We start from the raw sequence: 27,029 nt of genomic DNA, 5'->3' as shown, positions 1-27,029 counted from the left end.
GATGGTAGCATGATGTTACTTAATTAATGTTTTAATACCCTAGGTATCTTCTGTGCCGTATAATTCATATCGATTCAGCTGTGAGCATGTTCAGTTAAAAAGACTCTCTTTCCTAAGCAAACTTTCAATTATATTGAATTGTCACAGCAAAAAAAGGCCTTTTCACAGCATGGGGGAGGGGATTCTCTGCCAAACTGCTGCTGGCCTGGCCAGGCACACTTGTGCACACGCACGGCACCCACACCCATGGCACCCACACCCACCTGCCCAGCCCAGTGCGGGGCAGCAACGATGGGCAGGAGCTTGTGTGGGTTTCAGTCATGGCTTTGGGGACTACTGGTATTTTCTGAACTTCTGCTGTTTGCTCTGTGTTCTATTTTGCAGGGCGAGGAGAGGGTGTCCCCACCGGTTTCTGGGAGCAGCCCCCAACACACGGGTGTCCGCAGAGGTGCTGGGTTTGGGCTGAAAGCAGGTCGGGGGCGAGCCCTGCATGGCCACGGCGTGGGGCGGCTCCCAGGCACCTCCCGATGCCGCAGCCCCAGCCCGCCGGGCACACCAGGGGCTGGAGAGAGGTTAGAGCCAGATCCGAATTGATAAGAAAATCATTAGCACAGCAGAGACAAGGAAAAGCCCTACCTTCCTCCTCCAATCAGGTTAATGTGCGTGTGGAATGCTGAGTGTTTTAGTAAAGCACTGCCTCTTATTTTTGAAGCAGAAATTCAGTTTCTATTACATGAAGCTGTATCCTGCCTGCTCCAGCAGCGCCTTTGATCAGCACATGCGGCCAGGGAGACGGACAAGGGCTGTGACCAGCTGCACTGCGTGTCCTGGCCCTGCTGGAAGGGTTTCCCCGTGTGCCCATGGTGAGTGGCGACCCAGGGGACACATCCCTTCTCAGGGCCACCCGTGGTCACGGCCTCCCCTGCGCAGCGGGGCTGTGGTTCCGGCAGCGGTGCCGCACAGCAGCGGGATGTTGCACCAGCAGCTTTGTGGGTTGAGCTCTGGCTCTGGGCGTGCAGGTGGCTTCTGGAGGGGATGCCGAAAGGTCCCCGTGCACCGGCAGGTTCGCTGTGCGCAGACCCAGCAGGTTCCTCTGGATCGCACCAGCAGCCCGTACCAGCCAAAGCAGCTCCTGGGGCCCTGCTCCCAAGTGAGCGCGTCCCCTCCTCACAGAAATGTGGGTGCAAGGTGGGAATCTCCTGTGTCCCCATGGTGCGCTCCGAAGCCCAAGGTCTGGACCTGTGACACCAGCAGCTCTGCCCCCGCAGCCACCCCAGGGCCATGGGGAGGGCTGGGGGAGCAGAGGCTGAGCAGCCCTGGCTCTTGGGCTGTGCTGATGCCCCTGCAGCCTCCGGGCCAGGGGGGCAGCTTGGCACATGGTGACTCTGCCAGCGCTATGGAGCTGTGCACCCCAACCCTGGGGAGCAGCTCATGGAGGTGCTGGCAACATTTTGAAGGATTTATGTCTCCTTTCAGCAACAGACGAGCATCTTCACTTTCTGGAAGAGCAAGATGTTCCTGCGAGCAGAGAGCCATGGCGCACCAACAGGGCCATGTGTGGTGACACCAGGCAGCTGCCAGCTTTGTCACCAGCCTCTGCCACAGTGCTACAGCCCTCAGGGCCATCCATTGTCCCCAGCCCTGCTGAGCCGCCTGTCCCCAGGATGGGGGACCATGAAGGCTGCTCCCCACACAGGCTATCCTTCTACTAGGTAGGCTTTATGAAAGATTTCTGTCCTTTTTTTTTTTTAATAATAATGAGGCAAAGATAAAAATTCTGTATTTTCATTACTCCCTATTTTCACAGCCCGCTGAACAAAAACACAAAGAACTTCTCCTGCTGCCCCTTGCTCCCTGGCCCTGCCTCTTTCTCCCATGGAGTTCAAATTAAAGAAAGGCAAAAATTGAAGCTGTTGTACGCAAGGCGATTGCAACATGCATATTTGATTTTTATGATGGATCTAAATTGCTGAATAAGGCCATGGAACAAAGGGAGACTGCAGCTTCCTGCCCATCACAGACAGCCAGCCCAGCAGAACAAAAGTGCCAGCCATTAGGGGCTCAGCAGGGAGACACATTATATAAATGACTTTGTTTCTCTGCCCCTTCCCCCCCACGGGGCGCGCAGGACGGGGCTGGAGGCTCCTGATTTGCACATCCCAGGAGCGCGTGCGGCCGGCGCGCAGCCCCGTCGAGGCACAGCATGGCTGCCCAGGCCCCGCGCGCCCGCCACGCGCCGCTGGGCCTGCTGTGGCGCTGCCCCACCGCACCACGGCGCTGCCCCACCGCACCACGGCGCTGCCCCACCGCACCAAGGCACTGCCCCACCGCACCACGGCGCTGCCCCACCGCACCACGGCGCTGCCCCACCGCACCAAGGCACTGCCCCACCGCACCACGGCGCTGCCCCACCGCACCACGGCGCTGCCCCACCGCACCACGGCACTGCCCCACCGTGATCCTGCCCTGCTGGGAGCAAGCAGCTACTGTGGTTGCACCGCATCCTTGGAGCTGCAGAGGGGCCCAGCCAGGACAAGGCACAGGGTCTGGAGCCTTGGTAAGGGGCTGAGGCTCTGCCAGCCCTGTCTCTGGCACTGTGCAGCAAAGGGCTGCCGTACAGCCGTGCTGACGGCTGAGCCTCCATCAGACCACGGTGACTTGGCACTGTGAGACGCCCCTCAGGGTTTTGGTGACACATCCCTCAACAGCACCTTTTACAGCCAAGGCTGCAGTGCTGCGTGGCAAGCAGCACTCAGGCGATGCTGGCCAGATGTCCCCAGCAGGTCAGGGCCACAGCTGACCCGCAGCGGCTCAGCACAGCTCGCTCGGCCAGCGTCAATGCAGCACCAGTGCTGGGCCAGGACAGCTGGGAAATGCCAGACATGACTGCCTGGATGGTCCCACAGACAGCCTGCGGAGCAGCTGGTGTCTGCGGGTGGGAGGGGACGGGACTGCAGTGGCCTGTGCCCGGCTGGCAGGGGTTTGCACCCGGCTGGGGAGCTGCTGCTCTGATCTCACGCTCACAGAAACCACCTTTTGTGTTTAGCAAAAGGCGTTTGTGAGGGAGGCTGCAGGCGGAAGATCTGTGATTCCTCAGTCTGCAGCGGAAGGTACTTGACAAGGGTGGGATCTGGTTAGGATCAGACCGGGTCAGGGAATGTGTTTCCCGCTGGTTCCTCGGAGCTGCCGTGGAGAAGAGCTGGGTGCCCTCCATGGACGCAGCGTCTCCACAGGGGCGGACACTGCATCCTGGCACTTCAGTGGTCCGGGGACAACCCTGCATGACGTGCCTGCGTGATGGGTATTGCTAAGGAACACTTTTGTCCCCAGCACAGCCCTGGCGGTCCATGGCCCACAAAGCCACAGGGGTACAGTGAGGTGCGAGGCTGCCACCCAGCCTGTGACACCCCAAACCTGAGCCTGGGGATGCCCCAGGAGGATTCCAGCTACAGCCTCGTGTCATGGCCACCAGCCCGCGAAACACCTTCCACTGGAGCCAAGGTGGATTGGAGGGGCTGCTGCAAATACCTCTCTGAGGCCCCTGGGCACAGCAGTGGCCGGCCCGTGTCATGCCAGGGTCCAGGGGACTCGGGTGCAGCGCTGGGCTGGCGCTGGCCCATCGCACTGTGTGAGCTGCTCTGGCTGGGCCCGTGGGCTGCCAGAGGGCAGCTTGAACTCCTCAGGTCCCGCTGCAGACGTGACACACCACTGGAGAAACGGAACAGCCGGCCAGACTGAAAGCATGCTTTCCTTCTCCAGTGCATCCCCAGGTCCCCTACCCGTGGTCTCCCCCTCTGCGCTGCACCAGGGAACTGCAGCTTCTCTCACAGGGGCCTGATGGTTTCCCCTGCCCCTGTGCCAGTGGGAAGGAAGGACACCATGCCACTGTGCCACCGTGCCACTGTGCCACCGTGCCACCATGCCACCGTGCCCCTGCCTGCGCGGGCAGGCTGGCGGCATGGCCGGAGCTGCTGCAGGGTGGTGGGCTGCCATCGCTGCTGTGGCAGGAGGGGCTCGTGCCACGGTTGTGCTGGTAGCGTGCTGGCCAGACCAGCACACAGGAGCGTGGGGAGACTGTCTGTCCCCCGTGACGTGCCGGGCTCGCCAGGCAGGAGGTGGAATGGAGCAGGGCTGCAGCTGCAGGGGCGGCTGCTTGTAGACCCGGAGCAAGCTGGGAGCAGCCTCGGGGCCGGAGGAGATGTGTTTAGCTCTTTAAAGTTTGATTTCCATGACCTTTTTTTGCTGCTGGCTGCCACTCCCAGCACTGGGTCAGGTTGTGCTTTCCCTGCTAAGGAGCTAAACTGAGATGCTGTGTGTAAGAAATGGGAAGTGACAAGATATGACCAAAGCATTGGAAATCAATCCAAACTAAATGTGCTTCTTAACTATAAGTGAACAGTTGAAAACAATCCTCTTTTATAGCCATGGAGATAAATACTCTGTTTTTATTAGGAAAAAATTGCTTTGGACTGAATAAAGTCGTTTGATTAACAAGTCAAAGCAGATGGTTTATTGATGTTTCAGAAAGGAGTTTACAAGGTCTAGTGAAAAAAGAGACCCAGCTCTGAATTAACAAATTACCCTGGTATATGGGACATTGACAGTTCACTGCTAATAGATTTATGGGCTACTGCTGGGTGTTTCGTCCCCATTTGGTTTATTATGATAAAATATTGGGGCAGCGGTAACCTATAGCCTCATTGCAATATACTGTATCGACCCCTGACCCTGAGAACCTGACAGCAAACCTATATATTAGATTCTTAATTTGTCTTAATCTAACAGGATCGGCTTCCGTGCTGTAATTATTTTCCAAAGGCCATTGCGTGAGGGTGTGAGCGTGTGCAAGGGACGCAGGTGAAGGTGGATCACTTTGTGTATTGCACTGGACATACAGTTAAACTGCTGAGGACCCAAGAGCTCACAGCAGGAACAACGCAGGAGCATCAGTGTCCTGTGAAGCAGGACATGACATTGAGAAATAATAAAATTCCCAGGTGCTATAAATTACTCTCATAAAAAAATTACAATGAGGCCCTAGCAGCATCTGGAAATATGCACAGATCTTAACTGGAAATGCAGGGACTTGCAGAAAAAGTGCAATACAGCTGTTCCTTTTTCTGGAAGTTACTGCAATCACTTTGTGGCCCCTGTGCCCATGGCCACGGCTTTCCCGGGGACAGCGGTGTCCTGCAGGCACCTGAGTGGCCGGTGCCTGAATCTTCCTGTCTGATACTTCAGGGTTAAAATGCAGTAATTGCACGCTTTGATGTCAGAGTGGCAGTGTACTGGCTGACAGTTCAAGCATGTGCACTGTCACCAGTCATGCTTTGGGGGCTAACACTCAGGGTGTAACTACAGGCCAGTCTCGAGGCTCAGAGCGGTTGAATCGGGCCGGCTGTAGGTCAGGAGAGCTCGTTGCTGTACCTCAGCCCGGCAGGCTGGCACTGCCGGCTGCTCGGCGCGGGCAGCCCCGCGGTGCTGAGCCCTGCCCGCCAAAACGTCAGCGATGAGGAGCAGGAAGACAATCTCCAGCTCTGCTCCATCTGCTGAACCAATTAGTTCTGAGGCCCTTGTGTGAAAACTTTGCTGCCGCCTCTTTGCTGCCCGTGTGGGTTTGCCTGCAGCACGGCTGGTGCCAGCGTCACCGGCGCTGCCCTCTGCGGTGCTGCTCACCCAGCCGGGACAATTCGGGGTGCTGTAGCTCCAGCCTTGCAGGTTTTGGTGCCCAGGTTTGGGATCAGAGCTCCGTGCAGGAGCACACGTGGTCTGTACCTGTCCCTGCGCGGGGGGCCGAGCCGTGGGGCTGTGTCACCCCCACCCCGCTGGCCGTGTCTGCACGCTCCAGAGATGACACGTGATGAATGGGGACAGACACGTCTTTTATTGCGTCCACTGCACATGCACACATGCGTTTTGTCTCTTGCAGTCTTTTTTTTTTTTTAAAGGGACTGTTGGACCACTGGCTACAGGAATTCATATGATTTGTTCTGCAGCCGTTTCTCCTTTCTCTCCTGTAATAGGATCTGCAGACATAATTTAAAGAGCTGACAGTAATTTAGTGTCTTCTTTACCTCTCTCCCCATACTTCCTATGAGTTCACCAGGTACCCTTTAGATGAACTAATCCTACTGTAACATACTATTTCTAGGCTTTATTCATCTAATTTATTAACTGTCTGCAGCTTTATTTACCAGGTTCTGGATTAACTCTAAGACCAGTTACTATTCAGAGCTGCTGCTTGCTTCATTGCTGTCTTTCATTCTGTTTATCTTTTCTTTGTAGAGGAGGGGCTCAAATGTATACAAACTGTCCTGAGGTTTAGCAGATATTCCAGGGAATCACAAGGCTGTATCTCATCCTCTCTAGTAATTAATTACCTCGCACCTCATAGGAATCACGGCAAACATTCTTCTACATGCCACTGCTCCCCAGGAAGCAGAAGGAAAATGAAAAGATCAGTTTAATATTTTAACAGTTGACATTACAACTTTTAATGTCACCCTGAATTTGGAGCTCTGAACGGGCTGAGGTTGCTGTGATGTCCACAGCAGAGAGCGGGCGGCAGCACCACCTGTGACCATGGCCAGACCTGGTGCAGCTGACCCAGGAGTTGGGGCTCTTGGTGGAAGAGGTGCTGGATGAGCCGTCTTGGGAAGGCTTGGTGACATGGAGCAATCACTCTGGTCACAGAGAACTGATTGCACTGCCTAATCACATCAAAGCATCACTTTGCTTGTACAATCAACATATTCTTAACAAAACATTTGAGACTTTTAAAAGTCATTATAAATACATGCTTTAAATTTTGCACCGTCTTGCTGGGGTCCTGCAGCCTTGGTGGCTGTTGCTCCTGTGCGGTTCCTTGGCTTTAGCTGTTTCACAGCTGGGGTCCTGCAGGATGAGGCCTCACGGCCCCAGCAGCCGCTCTGTGCTGCACGGGGGTGCTGGGACGCCTGGCCCAGCAGGGCCCTGCGTGCACCAGGGTGCTGGCAGCAGGCACACCTGGTAACATATGCACACATTGGTATCAAGTATTAGCATGTTGTCAGAAAGCAAGCATTTAATCTTATTAAGGAGGGGTGTGTGTTTGCTTTACCTGTTTTTTCTCCTTTGCTTTCAGAGAATTGAACCTCTGAAACATAAGGGCTGGTGGTGGTGTTGGCACTGAAGGGGTTAATGTGGTAGTTTAATTCTAAACTCTTGAATGTAGTAGCCTGCCCTCACTATTATTTGGTTCCTTTACTTCACCAGTTGTATATTGTCTAATTGTGATTTACTGCATATTTTTCACATAAATTACTTTAATTGACTCTTTGTCTGGGCTACATAGCATTGTAGAGAGTGCTACAAGGTGTCATATGAACAAGGTTATAGAAAAGATTGAAAAGCCTACAAACTATTGTGTGAGTTGAGGAATAGCTCGTGTTGCACGTGGGCATGCGAGGGACACTCTTGTGGAGTGTTTAACTGTGCAACCCTGTATTTTTGTAATGGAGTATTTTCTAATGGAACTTGAGGGGATTTTGTTCAAAATGAAAAACATTAAGATTCTGGAGCACTACAGACAGCGTGAGGGGAGAAGTGCTCAAAGCACAGTCCTTCCTGAGCTAATGCAGCTTTGCCCAACCTGGCTGTCCTGTATGACAAGGCAAGTGTGCCCTGCCTGTGCTGCCCTGCCTGCACTGCCCTGCCTGCACCCTGCCCTGCCTGCACCCTGCCCTGCCTGCGCTGCCCTGCCTGCACACTGCCCTGCCTGCACACTGCCCTGCCTGCACTGCCCTGCCTGCACCCTGCCCTGCCTGCACCCTGCCCTGCCTGCACACTGCCCTGCCTGCACCCTGCCCTGCCTGCACACTGCCCTGCCTGCACCCTGCCCTGCCTGCACTGCCCTGCCTGCACCCTGCCCTGCCTGCGCTGCCCTGCCTGCACTGCCCTGCCTGCACTGCCCTGCCTGCACCCTGCCCTGCCTGCGCTGCCCTGCCTGCACTGCCCTGCCTGCACCCTGCCCTGCCTGCGCTGCCCTGCCTGCACTGCCCTGCCTGCACCCTGCCCTGCCTGCGCTGCCCTGCCTGCACTGCACTGCCTGCACCCTGCCCTGCCTTCACTGCCCTGCCTGCGCTGCCCTGCCTGCACCCTGCCCTGCCTGCACCCTGCCCTGCCTGCGCTGCCCTGCCTGCACACTGCCCTGCCTGCAGTGCCCGCCTGCCCATGCATGGCTCCTCTGGCCCGCAGGATGAGCCAAGCCCCACACACTGCACAGGCTGCAGGTCCCCATGGAACTACCACAAACAGGCACCACCAGTGGTCCCTCAGACTGTGCTCAGCACAGCACATCTGGGCACCTTCTTGCAGATGGATTAATGACAGCCCATTGGGTGAGTGCACCCCGCTCCTCTGGCGGGGAGGGCAGGACAGGGAGTAACGCGCAAGGGAGAACCCAGCCTGGCAGGGAGGCTGGTGGCTGCTGGGCTCTGCTTTCTCAGCCCTCCCACACCGGAGGCAGCTCCTGTCCTTGTGTCCCTGCTGTCCTGGCCGCAGTGCCGCCATGGCTGACAAGCCTTGAGCCGGGCTGGTGGACGAGGCTCCTTCGGCCTCGGAGCAGGGGAGCTCTGCTGCTGGAGCTGCTTGTGAGGAGCCCAGGCTTGACAAGTGTTCCCAGCAGGTGCCACGGGACCACACAGAAGGTTGTGCCTCCTGCCGGGACATGGCGGGCTGACACGGCTCCGCTGTGCCCTTGCAGCCCGTCAGCACCACCTCTGCACCGCGCCAGGTCAGCTGGGTCCGCAGCCGGGAGCTCCTCACGCCTCGGGGAGGGAACGTTGTGGCTGTGGAGTCCTGCACTTTACGGCATGTAGGCAGCATCGTGCACCACCCGATATTGCTGGCACGTGGATTTGCAGTGCTGGTTCGCAGGTTCCCCAGGCAGTTTGCTGTGGTTACCACGGGACTCTTCAGAAGAGCGCCTGGCAGGCAGAGGCAGCCCCTGCTGACAGCCTGTTGGATGACTCTCTCCAAAGGATAGTTCTGATGCATTGTCCTGGCATCCTGCCACTTCTCCTTGGTCAGGGTCTATTTTATTAACATCGCCAAGACGGCAGGTCTAGGAGAATGAGAGTACAAGTCTTCTCGCGATTCATTGACTGGAGCAAATCACTTACTAGGAAGGAATTTCAGTTTCAGGCCCTGGCTTGATTCCAAACTGTGATGGCTTTTAGTCAATTAGTCACAATAAAATAAACTAGGAGTTGGCCTCTGGCGGGTGTCCTCACACCCTTGCTTGGGCACCGATGGTTTGACATCGGGCACACCCGCAGTGCGTTTCTGCAGACTTGGTTGAACTAATGTGTCCTTGAAGGAGAAAGAAGAGGATCCTCCCCAGCTGAGGCACCGGATACGGCAACGGGCAGCAGATGCCCCTGGCTCTCTTAAACAGCTCAGGAAAAACAGTCTGGATTTTATACACTCATGAATGACAAATCAAAGGCCAATTATGTAAAGGCATGTTTTGATTTTCAGTGTAGATCGTTGCTGTGCCTCATTTCAAGTTTTTGACCCTTGTACACTTCAGCTGAAGGAATATTAAAAGAAAAAAGTTCTAAATCTATTTTTTCAAGATAGAAAAGTTTCTGGTTAAAAAATTGTTAGAAAGTTATGAGTGATGGGGAAAAAAGTTGTAGTGGAAATTATTATGAAATATGATTGTAATGACTAGTGCCTGGCAACGGCTATAGTTGTGCTCTAACCCCCATAGTAATCTTGCTTTCTTGCTCTCTCTCTGGATTTCACACATTCAAATAATATTCTATTCTGGAAAAAGAATTGGGAACTGGACTTCTGTTCACAATACCACACCACAGTGTTACCCCATTCATGGCACCTTGTATTTGATCAATATACTTGGGTACAGGAACAGTTTACATTTGAGCTCGTTTATATTTTTCCTGTGATGGTCCATTGAACTTGGTTCTTTTGCTTGGCCTTATGATGAGCTAGACAAAAAATGTTAAAAGTTTCTTCTGTTGTAGGAACTGCCCTGTTATTTCATAAGCAGCTTGTATGCCTGAGGCTAGTAGGATTACTGAAGGATTACTATGCATGCGCACATAGCTTAGAAAGCTGCTTTGATTACAAAGTCAAAAATATTTGTTTTTCTTCATTCTTCTTCAAAGAGAAGACAAAGTTCCAAGCATTCTCTTGCTTTGTGGTCACACATCAGTTCCAAAGAAGGAAAAGGAAGTGAGTTTCCATTGCTAGTTTTCTTTACTAAGATCACAGGCCAGTGCTTTTGTCTGTTTCCCAGTTCCATCATTGCAAGTAGTTCCCTGGACAAGCAAAACTTCATCCTACTAACAAAGAGCTATGGCTGGAAGAAACAGCAGATCTGTTGTAATTATTTGTGCTTTTAGGGTTTCAGTAAACTTGATTCATTCCCTGCTTCTCTATCAAGAGTGTTGGGACAGATGTCTGAACCATGCAGGTTTCTTAGCTCCAAAGCTTGGCTTATACTTCACCTGTGCTAATGCCATATTTTTCATCCGCCTTTCCATTTCTGGAGCTGGCTGCATTTCCTACAAGGGAGGGCAAGCCAACTTCAGCATCTCCTGGCTTTGGATGCTTTCCCCTATCTAGCATTAGATCTGTGTATGGCTTAGAGGCAGCAGTAACTCCTTCAACTGCTTGTAATAGACATAAATCAGGTGCCTGCCTTGATAGCGCTGACTTGTTTTGTACTTTGTGACACAAAAGCTTGTGAACAATTCAGTGCAGGACCCTGAGTGCTGCTTCCCGGTAGTGCCGCTGAGGAAAGCCACGGGCAGGGGACAGCGAGAGATGGTCACTCATCTGACCTGACACCAAACCATTGTCTTGTCTCTCTCTGGCTCCTCCACATGATGGGGAGGACACAAGCCTTGTTACTCTCCAGGCAGCTCTCAGGCTGTAGATACTGAGCTGTTTTTGCCTGCTGCCTGGATCTGCAGTCCCCTTGCCTCAGCACTGGCCCAGGGTTGCTGGGCCAGGCGGCTTCCCCTTGACCTGACCCGCTGGTGGCAGCAAAGCATGGAACAGACGGGCAGGGCCTGTTGGTCTTCAGAGAGAATGACGCTCGGGATGGTTTGGGCACTGTCTCTTCTTTCAGGCTCCAGGGCGAGTGGCGACTTTCTTCAGCCATTTCATAAGGCACGGGCAGCTTGTACGTCCCTCCCCCAGAACAACAGGACACCATTTAGCAAGACTGCCAGACCTTGAGGCCAGTTCCACAGCAGGACAGGGGCTCGCAGCAGCCCCGCTGGCCTTCAGGGGAGCAGCCGGCGCGGTGCGTCGCTGATCGGATCCGGCGGCGCCGATTGCACCGCGGGCCGGGGCTGCGGCCTGGCCAGAGCGGCGCGGCCGCCCAAGCGTCCCCATGACAACCGGACGCGCTGACTGTATCCACCGGTCTCCGTTGAGGGCCCGCCCCCTCCCTGCGCTGTCCAATCGACGTCCAGCACGGCCGGACACTGAGCTCCTGCTGGGCAATACTGAGGCCAGCGGGCTCGCAAGGCAGCATGCGGGGCGAGGTGTTCACATCGTCTCCACCCTTGGTGAGTATTGATTGGCTAGCTGGAGCCTCGGGGAGGGGCTTTGTCTCTCCCTCCCCACGATTGGAGGGGAGCTCCGTCAATATGTGGCGGGGCGGGGCCAAGGCTTGGCGCTCTCATTCAAACGGCGGAGTGTGCGGGCGGTCCTGGATGGGATGTTTCACCGGGTGGATGGCTCCGGGTGGGATGTCTCACCGTATCCCCGTGACGGCTCCGGCCGCGCTGCGGGCCCGGCCCGGTAGGCACGGAACCAAAAGGTCCCCGGGGCTGGCAGTGCACGGTTCGGGGAGGTTCTGTGGCTCCGCTCTGCAGCGCAGGTAAGGGCTAGTGGATCAGGGTCCCGCTCTAACGCCGTCCTGCTTCCCCCTCCTCCGGGGAGGCTGCCGGGAGACCGTGGTCGGGTCGGGTTTCCTCCACTTTCCCGCCGCGGGGCCGCGCTCCGCCTGCCTCAGCCCGGCTGGGCCGCGCTTTCCCGCAGCTGTGTCGCCGCTCCGGGCGCGCTGGCGGCGGTCCCGCCGCTGCACGGCTCGGTGGCGAGGGACCGCACACGTCCAGCGCTTGCCCAGCTGTGTAACGGGTGAACGCTCGGGAGGGTCACACCGAGTCGGGAGGGCCCCTGGGCTGTGTGGGGCAGGGGCAGCTCGGGGGCAGCCGGAGTCCCCGCCGGGGCCGCGGGTGTGCGCAGCTCCTGCGGCTGTGCCGGGAACACCGGCTGCTGTGTCCTGGCTGGAGAGTGGGATCACACGTACCCATGTACTCTCCAAGAACTGTATGCCGAACCTGTTATTAAGAGCCTCCAGGCCTGGAGATCTGAACTGAAACACGAAGCTGTTAAAAGCTGAAGTGCTAAATGAGATAGGTGCCTGCTTATGTTGGCCCTATGTGACCTCCTTAATTTAAGACCATAGTTTATTTCTACATCAGTGAAGAGATATCGAACATAGCACGCTCAGGTTTATGATCAGCATGTGTCTCATTCTGACCAGATCTTGGTCTGAATTATCACCATGTAGTGAAGTCATGCTCTTTGTAGGTCACCTGGTAATTCTCTGGGGAGAGCTCTTTGTATCCAACGGTATGTTTAATAATGAATGCAGGGCAGATATAAACACTGTTGGCTTTGTGGTATTCTGTCCAAGATAATGGCATCTTCTGTAGCATAAATTGTTTTAGTTGAGTTTATATATGTTGAAAGATTGTATAAAAGAAAAATTTGGATTTTAATTTGGATTTTAAATTCTAGATGTGACTGCTGTGAAAGAGAAGACTTGTAGCAGATATCTCATAACTGGAAGTCATTGGGACAACAGCTGCTTTTGTGCTACAGAGCTGAAAAAGTAAGAGACAAGTAGCCTCTTAAACTCTTCTTAAGTATAATTAATTTCACTCCAGCTTTGGATTTCGGAGCCTCATTTTTTTTCTGTCACCTCTCTCTAGTCAGTTTTTCCTTCTTTGATTTACATTTTTGCCTTATGTTTTAATGAGGAATTGTTTTTTCATTTGCTTATACTGATGACTTAGATATACTTTCAAAAGTAGCTGAGAAGATCTTGATGGATGCTATCCATAAGTATTTCAGAGAGTGATGTATGGTTCTTTTACTGCTGCTACTGCTCAGTTAATGTTGATGATTAATTTCCATAAATATTCTTTTACCCTTAATGTGAAAACCCTTGAAGGTGGGTTGACAGAAATAACTCCCTTTCCTGTTGATACCTGTAGCTCAAACACAGCTGTGAGGTGCTGCTGAACACACCAGAGCCCAGGCTCGCCCTCTGCTCAAGCAGAGCCAACACCATCACCAGTGCTCTTACCCTTTCAGAAGGGCTGGAGCCCTTGGACAGAATGGGATGACTTGTAGGCAGATTCTGTCCCACACCTCAGAGTGTTAGGAAAGGGCAGGTGGGTTTGTTTCCTGTTTCTGAAAGTCAAAACCATTATGTGCAATTAAGCCACCTTTGATTCCTCAGCCTACACTGGTTTGGGGATATGTGTGATCGCCAGTGAGTAAAACAAAGCAGCAGATCTGACCTTGGTGTGAATCCTGTTTTAGGAAGCTAGAATATTAATTGTATTTATAAGAGGTATTTCTTGGGGAAAATATGAGGATTACAATGAGAATCATTGGTGGAAGTGATGAGAAGTTTGGCTTAATTTTTGGATCACTTCACTTGTGGGTATTATGGTGAAGTATAGCTGGAGAAAATGGAAGAAACTCTGCCTTATTAGAAGCATAAAAACTAGTGACTCTATCTTGGCCAGTGTTCCCAATTTTCCAGTAAGCTGTCTGCTGTACGGAGGTGTATAACCCTAATGGCTTGTTGTATGCCATTAAAAGGTATTGTACACTCATAAAAGAATGACATTTTGATCAATGCTGTTAAAAGAATTACTGTCTTGACACAGAAAAGCTTTCCTGCTGCAAGTTTAAAAATATGCCTTTAAAAGCTTTTTATTGAATACCTTTGCATCCCTCAGAAATGTACTATTTTGGCACAGGGCTGCTCTGAAGTACTCCATGTTGTAACTTAAATGCAAGACCTTCTGTTTACCATCAGAAGGGAGTGAGGCAAGGCAGGTGTAGCCACTTAACTACTGTCATGGGGACAAAAGAAAAAGCACCTTGAGCTGTTTGTATGTAGTCTAAAAATAAGAACTCCCCGTTTTTAGAGAGACCAAAATAATTTGAAAGGTATTTGTTTTTGTGTTACTGTTGATTCTTCCCTGTCCCTCCAGTTTTGTGCGAGTGCCCCTTTGGACTTTGAAGCTGTCTGTTGCTGCTGAGGAAGGCAGGAGAACCATGAGCATCCCTGTTACAGCTGGATGCAGCTCAGGGGCAGGTGGCTGTGCGGAGAGAGGGTTGGTTTGGAGAGCTCTGGGTGGTCCTGCTGTGCTAATGCCTCTTGTAACGGAAGTCTCCTCTACTGCTGATAAAAGATCTTATATGGGAGCTATTGTTTAATCACGACTGCTGAAGTAACGTTGTACCGGGCTTAGGGTGGCTGGAGCTGCACTGAGCTGCCCAGCACGGCTGCGCTGCTGCCCACCAGCCCACGGTGGGAGCCCAGGAAGCACACTGGTGGGCATGGCCACCTCTGTCCCCTGCTCAGAGCTGGTAACGCACCTCTTGCGTCTTACGGCTTTAAACGCGAGTGCTAGAACCCCAGGCTGGGAACTGGGGGTCAGGGCGTGATTCCTCAGCACTGTTGTGCTCCTTACGTGTCCTCCTGCTGGTCATGAGTTTGTGTCTCATGTCTTCAGTTGTTCGGCTGTGCGTGATGTGCTTAAATACAACTCTTTCTGAAGATGGAGGGATTAGGTGCAAGAGCATGGTGGGATAGTTTTTGGTATAAAGAGATCCTAGGCAAGGTTTTCTGACTTTTTTCTTCCTCTCCTTTCTACATATTTATGATGAAAACAAGTGGATATTCTGGATATATTTGCTGTGCTGCATGTCCTGTTGTGGGCTTGTGAGCAGCTGGGTGGGATGTAAGAGTGCTTGCTCAGTAGGTTTTGTAACAGGTGAGTAAGATCATAGCATTAAGTGGTATTTCTGTACATCAAAAAAATAAAGCTGTGAGACTTAATGGTGGAATTGTGTAAGCAGCTCCTCTTAAGTACAGCTTTTCAAGATATGAGATTTCTTCCAGGAAAAGGAAATATTAACACTCTGCATTGTCTGCAGAGGCAAGGTGCAAAAGAAAGAAGCAGGAGAGCTTGAATGTTATTAGCACACGAGAATGTTACTCAGAGAACTGTGATCAGAGTTAAGCAGTTAGGAAGCTGTTATGATGCTACATATCTTCTCAGATGCTTGAGTTTTGTCCAATTTAACCTTCAAGGAAGGCATGAGAAACCCAAATATTTCCTTGCCTGTGTTTCAATTAAACTTTTGGTAGCTTTCTATGGGAGGGGTTTGTTTGTTTGCTTTTTTAACTATGTGAGTTTATATTAAAGTTCAACTGTGAGTTGCTAAAGTCGCTGTCAAGCAATTTCAAAGTAGTTGTTCCCACTCTGAGTTTTATTATAATGTGGTTGGAATAAGGTTAATACCAGCAAGAGAAAATGCTGACACATGGCAGAGAATTTGAATGTGGTAGACACCCAGTAATTTGAGAAACTTACTCTCAGGTGGGGACACTGCAGGGGACATGGCGCCTGTGCTGGCCGTGGCGCCCGCGCTGCCACCAGCCCTGCTATTAAAACCTATGATCCCTGTTTGGCTCTTCTTTACCAGGCAAACTTAACAACTTTCTATTGCTGATCCTTGATTTTTTTTATCACTCTAATCTGTAAATTTGTTCAGTAATCATATTGTGCTTTTTTTTCAGGGCATCCACAAAACTGCTGAATAATGTAGGGTCAGGCTCTTGAAGGTGGGATAAGAGAAACCATTCTCTGTTGATATTTAATTTATATAAGCTGGAAACATTTATTTAGTGTTTGGCCTCATCTGCAATTATGTTTTGAGGCTTATCTGTCTCTAGCCTACTTGATGTGTCATGTTGATTTTGAGTTTCTTAATCAAATGTCATTTTGCGTCAACTGCCTTACAAAAATCTGTTATATCTGTGTTATTAATTAGCAATAAACTTGTAATTAAAAATCAAGCTAGTCCAAGAAGGTATTTTCTGAAAATTCACATAATAATATTATATTACCCTCTCCATTTCTTTCTAGCTATAGTCCTGTATTGGCCATTTTGTTACTTTGAGATCAGTGTCAGACAAGATCACGGTTACTCGAATCACCAGACAAAAAAAAACCAACCAAAGAAAGAAACACACACAAAAAAAACCCCAAAACAACCCAAAACCTGTTGTTGTTTCTCTTTGTCCTCTCAAATATCCCACGTTTTCCAAAGGATACTAAAAATGAGCATTAATGGTCCAAAGAGCTCTTCAGCTCTTTTCTTCTAATCAGCATGGAAATTGAAACCTAGATCTTAACTCTTTCCCATTTGACCTAGTTCAAGCTACTCACTTAATTTATAAATGTCCTGGCAGCCTTGTATGACTTCCTGTGGGACTTCAGCTCGCATTAATCCGTTATCAGCATGATGTTTCCTAGAGGTCCTCTGCTTAATAGGCCAGATCGACAGCACTAAATGGTTGGTTTTGACCTTGGAGGCCTTGTCACAGTTTTTGGCCTCTGGCTTTGCTGAGGGTGTGAGAGAAGCTGAAGGTCTGAATCTCGTTGGGTTATTATTTTAGGTGAGCTACATTGCTTTGGTTTGTAATTAATATTTTCATGTTAATCTTTGCAACTGTGAACTACAGAAATTCAACAAACTTTTACAGCTAAAACCTAATCTATAGAAATTGATCATGTGAGTAAAGTATTGTAATCAATCCATCTGAGGCTAATTGTTTGATGCCAATATCTAGCTCATATAGTTCTTAGATGTCAGATTGATTGAATCGCTGTAAGAGAACTGGTGGGAATAATCTTTGGGCAATAGAGGAAGGTAATTCACGTTTTGTGTAATGACTTACGAAATAAAATTTGTGTTGTCTTATGTTTATGGCTGACTTCCTGTTGGCATGTATGTAAAACATGTAATTTTGCTCACTTTATCTGTGTAAGACAAGCTGAGGAGAATAAAATGAGAACAATAACTGAAGGCTGTGTGTTACGGTAAGAGGAATAAAGGGTGTCATAGAGTAAAACGGCATCCTTCATGGAAATAGTTATGAAAAAATGACAACTGGAAAATAAGATGTGTGGTTGATACCTGTTGAATATCTCTTGGAAACAAATGGATCAATCAAATCATTAAGATGAGACTGGGAGGGTATGTGCTTTATACTTGCTGAAGTCGTGAGCAACACCTTGATACTTTTGAAAAGGGCATATTCTGAAATCCAGAATGCTCTTACTGAGTTTTTGAGGAGTAACTGAACCAGTAGCTTGAAGTAAGGTTTGCTTTTAAGTCTAGAAACTTGATTGCAGTATATCTTCTTGTTATGGGCCTTGCCTGAGGAATAGTGTGCATGGAGATGCTTTCGTGAATCACATATTGAAAAAACATCTAGTTCATTATGCTTTCCTTGTATTTTTAGAAATGCAGTTTGTAGGATGTTTGCTTTGTAGCTCTAGTGTTTGGGCTATAGGGATTTCAAATCTTTTAGAGGAAAAAAGATAGCTTCAGATGCAGTTCAGAGTCTGATATTTGTTTTATTAGTGGAAATTTTTGTCTCCTGTGTTTTCCCCATTCTAGATAACCTTTTCTTGTCATCTAAGAAATTAATTTCTTTGTTGGAATCATTGCAAGTGAACTTGATAGCAGGAGTGCTGTTATTGAGGCAGCTTACACAGTGATTTGCTAAGTACAGCCTCTTCATATAATGTGAAGCAGAAGTCGATTTATTGACCACTACTGGGATTTCAGGAATCTGTTGAACTACCTGTTTTTTTTTATCCTTCTCTCATAAAATTCACTACAGAATGTCTTTTTTCTGGTACCCTCTTGGAAAGGATTCTCTTTGATTCACAGCCATACAATAAGAGCGATCATTCTGTTTGCTGCTTGTTTCTGTACTGTAGAGCTTGTATTTTTAATAAAGTGTATATAGGGTCATTCTGTGTGGCTTATGTGACATCTTGGAGGCTTTTGCTAAGACACTTTCCCGTGCGAGGACACGGACGCCTGCCCGGGCTGTGACAATGCCAGTTTTGGCCATGCTGCCTGGCCTTGTCACAGACTGTGCTTCACTTAGAGCCAAGCCTTACAGAAAAGCCAGCTCTATTGGGAGAACAACAGTTCTTATGTTGCAGCACCTCTCCTCTCTATAGTCTGCTACTTTTCTGGGATACTAAGAAAATACTTAAGTACATAATTTGATTAGTTTGTGCTATTTGCTGCATATTCATCATGCTTTTTTACAACTTTCTGCAAGCATTCTTCTCTAAGGTGTTTGTTAGGAAAGAAAACTACTTGGCGTCTCTCTGGTAATCTGTAAAAACATAGTTTTAAAAATAGAATCCAAGTGAACTGTACAAAGTGGATTATTGATTCTCGGGGATGAAGAGAGAATGCTTTCGCTAAGTCCTTTTCATTGCTTTAGATTTTATACTAATATCTGGAGGCTTGGGGGGTGGTGGTGTTTGTTTGATTAACAGACACTAATGGAGAAATCATCTTATCTCTGGTTCGTCTGCTGGGTTCCTGACAGCTCCTCCCAGCTGCTGTTGCATCCAGACAGGGCTGATGTGCCTGGGGATGGCAATCGGGATGTGCACAGGTGATGGTACGGTAGCAAAAGCCTCAACATGAGGCGTATTTGTCTTCTGAGAGAGATGCGTAACCTGCTGTGTGTCTGACCCCAGGGATGCTGGAGCTGGGGCTCTGCTGCCAGAACGGCCCGTGCTGCTACAGGCCTGAGAAGTGAAGAGGACACTTAATGCGGAGGAGAACAATGATCAGAATGGATTAGATTATTGCAACCACCTAAAGGGCAGTTGTGTTTGAATTGACACCCACAAGTGTACCATGTGCCAGCCAAATGCTCATGTGGGCCAAGCCCATCCAATTATATATAATGGTTAAAAGACTTTATTGTTATTATTTATGCAGAAATTTAATTCATGAAAGGAATGAAATTACTGTTTTCCGGACTCCCTCCTTTTGTTTGCTTTAATCCTGTATTTATTTTGAGGAACCGTCTTAGCGTTTCTGCCAGATTGTGAAAGGTTCTTAGCTGATCTGACTAGCCCCAGAATTTGTTTTCTGCCACTTGCAGATGAGCAAAACTCAAAGGGCTGCAGAAAAAGCGGTGTTCAGAAACAGGCTTCTCCCAGGCTGTGTGGCAGGATTGTCATCCACAGGGCCAGCTTATTTTTATTTCCAAAACATTTTTTCTGTTCATAATCCAGACAGAAGCTCTGGTCTCTGAAGGCGAGAAGCCGGGGTGTCCATGTGCCCTCGCGGCTCTGCTGGGCGCTGACGGCTGCTCCGGACGCCGCGTTAGCACCGCGGCTCTGCCAGCGCTGTCCTCTCCAGAGCACAATGAGTAATCGTCTTTTGACACTATTGGCAAGTGGCTTTCACGGTCCATGGCGGATCTAATGAACTACAGCTGCCTGGCTGGAAAATCCTGCTTTTGATTGTCTGAAAGGGCTCCTGAAGTTTCTGCTTGGATTCACTGACTTTCTTAGGGATTTTTTTCTTCCTCTTTGAGAAATAGATGGTGAAAGCCCTCTTAGAAATTCCTTGGTAACTTACATTCACAAATGTCAAGTTTAGAACATGGTGCTTTTGCACAAGAAAAGCTGCATAGCTGACACATGTTACAGACATGGTTGCAAATGGCCATGTGGTGAAACGCGCAGCTGCTGAGGAGCGCGGTGCCCGATCAGCCTGTGTGCTCCGACAGAGATCTCCCGCGAACCCTTTGCATCGGGTACCATACTGCATGTGCTCTCCAAGGGTTGTTTGTGCTACGCTTTTGTTATTTTCTGGGTAAAATTTGTAATGTATGTAAGTCTCAGGTATATGGTCTCACCTTTCACATTTCCTATCTGAGAAAATGAACTTGTTTCTTGTCATTCCTCCCCTTTCTTTTCAATCACCTTCTGTCTGCCAAGCTGTTACCCGAAGAGGACGCTGAGTGCAGGATGGTGAGCGAGCACCCGGCTGTGCTGTGCATCGTTGTGGTGCAGACACCACAGTGCAGCTTCGCCACTCTGTCTTTAATTAAACTTGGGTTTTTCTGTTGTTGTAGCTGGAAGCAGTGTGCTGACACAACTCGCTCTTGTATAGAACAGATTAAAATGTCAATGTTTTAATGTTCTCATCTGTGGGAAAAAGAAAATAGTTGGATGTTTTATTTATAACTTAAAAAGAGACTGTATTATGGAAAAGGTTTCCTTGTGCAAGATGGAAAATCACAATTAAAGATACAGAGTCCCATTTAATATTAAAAGAGTCTCTAAAGGACTGAAAAGATCGAAAGGATGAAATCTCTTCAGGAAATAGGCTATTCTGGGACATGGCAGTTTAAACCAATTATAAATGTACTGTATTTTAAATTTTTAGCTCTGCTCTGTTTTATTTGCACTTGTGGCATGGTGTTCACGTGTGTGTCTCGGATGAGCTCACGTACCAAACAGGAGCAGGAGCAGAATGAAGGTATCTGAAAAGAATGGTCAAAAGTCAAAGCTGTCCTTGATGCTGTGTGGCCTCTTACCTGAGCAGGAAGCTCTGTTTCCTAGAGCAGGAACGCCCCTTTTGATATTTCAAAAGACTGTCTCTGGTAGAGAACAGAAGACCCTGGGGGTTGTTCCCGTCTCGGGGATCTGTTCGTCCCCTTTACCTGTGGAGCTGAGGGGTTTGTTGTGGGGCAGCCAGGTAAACGCAGATGCTTGTCTGCTGGGCTGGGGTTAAGCTAACAGCTGAAATTGCCTACTTTGGAAAAATGCTGCTTTTCTTCAGAAAGTGCCTTCCAGACCTTATTTAGAGATTTGCTCTAATTTGGGCTGTCCTCTGGGTTAACATCTGTGGAATCTGTATTTCTCTGGCAGTTGTGTCTCCCTTGCATGTAAATTACAGATGCTCACCAGTGCCCTTTTGGGTTGTTTTTTTCCTAAGAGGGAGGGAGAGAAAAGAAACAATTCATTTTAAATAAGGGAAAGCAAAAGAGCTCCCACTGCACACTGGTGCTAAAAGAGGATTGCTGGATGTCTTTTCCCTTTACTTACTTTCTGTCTCGCTTGCTTATTTATTTATTTGAACCCATCTCCGCCAGTCTTGCTGCTGTGGGATCAATTTGTTGGCAAGGGTTATTCAAACATTAGCAGAATGCATGTTCTTACTGTTCTGGTTGGACTTGGGTGTTGAAGCCAACAATAACAGCTCTCGTGTGGGAACTGGTGCTGGGTATTTGAGTCAAACTCTTCCTGGTGGTCTGTACTTTACTGCAGTGAAAAAACGAGGGGTTTCTTTTCCCATAGCGTTCATTTGTGTTCCCGTCATTCATTGTTTATACAATCACTGTGCCTGTGGATGGTTGAAGTAAATACTTTGAATAATTTCTGTGGTTTTCTTTACTTTCAGCTCTTGCTTTTTGTGTGTGTTTTGTAGGTTTGGGGGTTTTCCCTCTGTGGCTCGATTTCTTCATCCTCCAGTTGTCACAGGGATGTGTGTATGGGATGGTTCCCCCCCCCCCCCCAGGTAAAACCTTAATGCGGACGCATTTTCTAGGACAAATAAACTCCAGGAGCAGAGCAGGTGCCCCTGGAATGCCCCGGGGTACGTGGGGATGGGGGCTGAGCTGTGCTGGAGCCGGTCACACCAAGGAGATGCTGCAGCCTCAGCCTGGTGCCCCGTGCCCAAATCAGAGTCTGCTTTTCCAGGAAAATGCTGGGCTATCAAAGCACTTAGTGCTGGGCTTTGTGATACCCGCCCAAGTATTTAGAAACCACCGCAAATTCCTGGCTGGTTCTGCTTTGTTGCTGAAGTGCAAGTCCAGAATGCAGGGAGACTTGTGGGAGCTGAAGGGTTTGAAGCTTTCTGTAATTTTTCCTGTTACCCTCAGGGTACTCTCTGAAAAAATTACCTCTTTGTGGAGTCTTTGGGATATGATGCAGTCCCAGATCAGACATTTCTCTATTAAATAAAAAGTAAGATAAGCCTAAAGCATTGGATTTGGTATTTTGAATCTCTTGAGGCCAATCCCAGTGTGTATCTATTTGGGCTAATTTACTGAACTATTTAGTTTCTTTTCCTGCATAACAACCATTCCACCCCCAGCATTATTGAAGTTAGTTTTGCCTCTGTGGCTGCCAGGAATAACTTTACTTTGCATGGATAATTAACTGGATTGAGTAACAGAGGAAAAAAAAAAATTATTTCCACACAGTGGTAATAATAAATCTGTTACTACTTTTGGCTCTCCATGTTATGACCATAGTTGGGTATGTCTTAATGAGGAAGTGGCTTCCTTTGCTCAGCTCCAGTACCAGCCAGGAGCCTGGTGGAGATGGTGCTGGAGACTCTAAGGGCAGAGGGTGGGTTTTTAAACCAGGCACTCATTCCCGCACACAAATAACTTTTTTTAATGGCAAGCTGTAAATTTTCAGTCTTTTTGACAAGGTAAAACTTGAGATTTCTGATCAGGTCAGAATCAAAGCATTTCTGAAATGGAAACTTCCAGATCTTTTTTTTTTTTTTAAAAATAAAGTATTGAAGAACAGGTTTAACATTTGGCTGCTCAGGATATTTAGAGTGCCCATCTCTGTTTTTTCCAAAATGCACAAAATAACTGTATGGGGATGGGACCTGCCGAGCTTGCTGCAGGAATTCTCTGGAGGGAAGGGGAAGCCTGAGGCTCTGCAGGTCCGTGCAGGTCAGTGGTTCCCCTGCTGGTACCCGCATGTTGTGGTGCCAGAAGCACCTGTAGTTCACACAGACACTGCTGAGAATGGGGAAGTTATGAGCAGAAACTTGTTGGTACTAACTCTGTTTTCTGTTGGTATGTCTAAAACCTATGCCTGCTTTCCATAAGAAAGGAAAATCAGAAAAATACTAAATTGATGTGAAATATTGCAAGTCTAAGTAGTATTTTTAAACCATGTCCCGGGTGTCCATGGAAGGAAGAGATGATTAAGTGATTTGGTGTAAGGACAAGTAAATTGTGGAAGTTGTGTTCCTACTGGATTAATAAAGCAAGCAGGGAAACTAAATTTAAAATGAGGGAGTGCATGAGAAAACAGAGGTGGTTGGAGAAAGGTGAGATGTTCAGGATGGGCAGGACAGGGTTTGTCGCTGCTCCCAGCAGCTCTAGACACTTGTTTGAATTGGCCGCAGGGAAGACGAGGCGGATCTGTGGGCTCAGTCCCGGCTGCTGTGGCTGGCAGAACACAGGCATTCCACACGAGGTACACTGGGAGAGAACCTTTTTGTTTTAGACATGGTAGATGCAATTCTTAATTACTTTTAATCTTATTTCTAGCTCTGTAATTGGAAATCTGACCTTCCTGACTCTCTATAAATCTGTATTTTATTTTTAACCATTAAGCTATCTTGTGTCAGATGAGTACAGATAGCAGTGACAAACCTGGGATACTTGTATCTTTTTGGAGATAATAAATACAAATGTATTCATGGACACCCCCAAGGAGAAACTTGCATCTGGAGGGAAAGGGACCCTGTGGCTTGCACAGTGTCTTGTGTCAAGCTGCAGAAATCTGCCCAAAATCGGGTGCTACCGTGTGCAGGAGCCCAGACCGGCCCTGCTGGGTGGGGTGGGTGTCTGGGAACACATCCAGCTCCGGGCTCTCCCTTTGGCACTGTGCTGTGCTTTGTTGGTTCAGCTGTACTGGAAGGCTTCCCGGGTGCTGCTGCCTGGCTGCGCTGGGGCTGCCCGGGGTCAGGGCTGTGTGTTCACCGGCAGGTGCGGCCGGGACGCACCGTCAGTGCCGGCCGGTCACCTCTCGGGGCTGGGAAAGTAAATCAGAGCGCGTGTGCAATTTCACGGGGCTTCTGCAGGCTGAGGGACAGTTCTGCTGCACGTACAGTACTCGCAGCAGATGGAATTGTCCCTCAGTGACTTACCCATTGAACAGAATAGTTTGGGGTGCTCAGTCATTTGCTCTGGGTCCTCTCCTTCACGTGGTGTTGCTCCTTTTCTCTCACAGCATGTTTACATGGCGATGGTATTGCGCTCCTTTTCATGACCACATCTCTCACAGCGTGTTTACATGGCAATGGTATCCAGCTTTGCTTCATCACCATGAGCTGGCTGGTGAATTGCAAGTGTCGCTTGGTGACAGTATGAGCTCATGTCAGGACTAGACAGGCCACAGACAATGCTGGTAGACTGGAAGAAGCTTATACCAGGATCTCAAAGGGAGCAGGATGAGCTGCTTGTAACATAAGTTCTTAATTTATTTTTTGTTAGTTTTTATTCTGCTTCTGGGTACTTAACAGCTATGGCATGTGTGCTGGCTTCCCATCTGCTCAAAACGAAACAAACGGAATTGTATAGTTGCTTTCATATGTAGACCCCAGTTCAGTTACTTCAGGACTAAACAACTGAAATGAGCTGTAGACAAACCAACATCTTGAGACCATCTGAAGAACATCTGGAAACTAAGGCAAATGCAGAACATGACGGCCCAGTTATTGAAGAGTTGCATTTGACACACCCTGGTTTTCCTCACATAGGACTCTCGGGAATACTCCATACACTACTGTAGTGTTTGTGGGAGCATCCGTACACACCTTTGTCCTTCACAATCTTCTCTAGGCTTATTCAGGGAAAGGGTTGTCAGTTTGTTGTTGTTGGTTTTTAATTAAAAAATATAAGCTGGCTCCCTTGTCTATGCTATTCTTTGTGCATTTTCAGCGTTGATCTAACTGGTTGCAAAACCTGTGAAACTGTGAAAATGCTGAAGCTAAACATAATCCAACAGTATCGAGTCCTTTTCCTGAATGTGTTTCTCTGTTTGCTGGCTTCCAAGCGGGCCGCAGTGGTGTCACTGGTGCACAGCCCCACGTCCGTGCTGGGGCCGGCTGTTTGCTGCCTGTTCTTACATTGTCTACCAGAGGAAACAAACTGGGTGTCAGGGATGTAATCAAAACCAAAATCACCACCACCAAAGAGCACCAACAAAATGACAAATGCTTTCCCTGAATTACTCTCCAGGATCTTCCAACTAACCAGACTACCAGCTGTAAGACTTTCCATCATTGATGGCTTCAGTCTTTGACAATGAAAAGCAGCTTGTTATTCTTTGTACTTTTTCTGCACAAACCTTCTCTAAGGAAAGGAGCTCCTTGCCATCAGATGTTTTTCCAAAGTGCCTATTACAGGTGTACCAGGTTCTCCCATCCTCGTTACTACTAATCTTTAGGAATAGAGTTTACAACGTGGCTACAAAGGGGACAGAGGTTCTCCCTTCCTGGGAGGGGACAAGGGGCAGTAGGTACAAGTTGCACTGGGAAAGGTTTCATCTTGATGCAAGAAATAGAGTTTTTAGAGTGAGAACAATTGATCCCTGGAACAACCTTGCCAGGGATGTGGAGTCACCATTGCTGGAGGTTTTCCAGGTGCAGCTGAACCAGGTGCCAGATAATCTCCTCCAGGCTCCCTCCTCCCACGAGAGGTCGGACCACAGGACCGAGCGCTGCAGCCCGGGCTGTCCCGGGGCTCTGCGGGGTGGATGTGGTGACGGGCCGTTCGGGGGCTGCGGGTGTGTGGCCGCACGGTCACGGGGAGCGGGGAGGTCAAGAACAGGGTCTGCTCAGAACTGGAATCCGTTTCCTCTCTCTTTTTCATGGCAAAGCAAGTCAGGCCTCTGTGGATTTCTAAACCGAATGAATTATGGTCTCGAATAGTAATGTGGTATTGCTAATGATTTCATTGCTGACCACAGCTGTTGGCAGTAAGGTTAGCATTGTCATTTCACTGCTGATATATTTTTGAGGCATTTTGCTTATTAAGTTAGTTGGCTCTTTTTGCGTACTGTTCTAGCTATAATTTTGAATTAATGAATTTGGGAACATCGATAGTGCAGGTTAAGGTCTTTGAGTTTATGTTCCTTTTTGCTTGGTGCTAGTGAGGACACAGATCATTAAAAACACTTGTTTAGATGACTTTTCTGTATTAATTCTGAGGTTTGAAATACACTGGGTGTAAGTACAAGTAGCCTAGAGGTTGCTTCATGCCGTCTGCTTTGCCAAAACATAAGCCTGAACTGAGTAGCAACCTGTTCTGTGGTACCAGTTTCCAGTTTGGCCCTAATCTGAATGTAAGAGAGTGAATATCTGAATTAAGGAACAAAGGGTTGGAAAATTTTGAGAAAATAGAAAATTAGAGAATCTGTGAGAAGATGTTGATTTGCACTCCCCGCCCCCAGCAGCTGTTTGTGCCTTGCAATGTGGTTCCCCCGAGCAAAACGTGCTCTGGCACCAGCTAACGCAGCGGCACGCTCAGGGTGAGGTTGAACTGTGCAAGGTGGATCATTTGGGTTTGCCTTCTCTTGAGTTCACACGCTTACCCTGACTCAAGCCCTGTCTCCATAACATTTTTTAACTAGAAAGATGTACTCCTGAGATGGCCGGAGCCCTCTTGAGCGGCGGTGGGTCAGTGCTAAGGCCTGGTCTGCAGCCCAGGTCCCGGCTCACTTCAGTGCTGGTGGGAGCCCTCACAGCCTAATTGCTTTTCTCTGCAGAGAAATTCCAGCTGAGCACATGTGCTCATGTCACTGGCAAAGAATTTAGTGTGGGGCTGACTCTGCCCTACAAATAAACACACACAGATATGCTCAAGCCGAGCAGCGGAACGACGGAGACACCCCCGTGGTCACCCTGGGGTGCAGCTCTCCAGAGGGCTGCTCTCCACAAATAAGCCAGTGCAAAAGAAATGACTTGATCTGTATAGTCTAAACGCTTTTGAAACAAAGACCAGCTTTATGGAGGATTGATTGGTTAGGCAGCTGGGACGA

General features: G+C 49.0%; 1 protein-coding gene across 3 annotated transcripts in view; it reads left to right on the top strand.

The window, feature by feature from the left end:
- The first annotated feature begins 11,697 nt into the window (after window positions 1–11,697).
- The window catches only part of LOC309444598 (uncharacterized protein), an 82,904-nt gene continuing 67,572 nt past the window's right edge, over window positions 11,698–27,029 (top strand). For all 3 annotated transcript variants that reach the window (XR_014185095.1, XR_014185096.1, XM_082062569.1), the window contains exons 1-2: window positions 11,698–11,899; window positions 12,826–12,919. The gene's annotated coding sequence lies outside the window, so the exon portion shown is untranslated. The remainder of the gene's footprint in view (window positions 11,900–12,825; window positions 12,920–27,029) is intronic.

The sequence above is a fragment of the Streptopelia decaocto genome, assembly GCF_964273445.1.
Source record: "Streptopelia decaocto genome assembly, chromosome: 11".
Classification (NCBI taxonomy): domain Eukaryota; kingdom Metazoa; phylum Chordata; class Aves; order Columbiformes; family Columbidae; genus Streptopelia; species Streptopelia decaocto.
The sequence above is the reverse complement of the archived record's forward strand: the minus strand, read 5'-3'. Positions and strand labels throughout refer to the sequence as shown.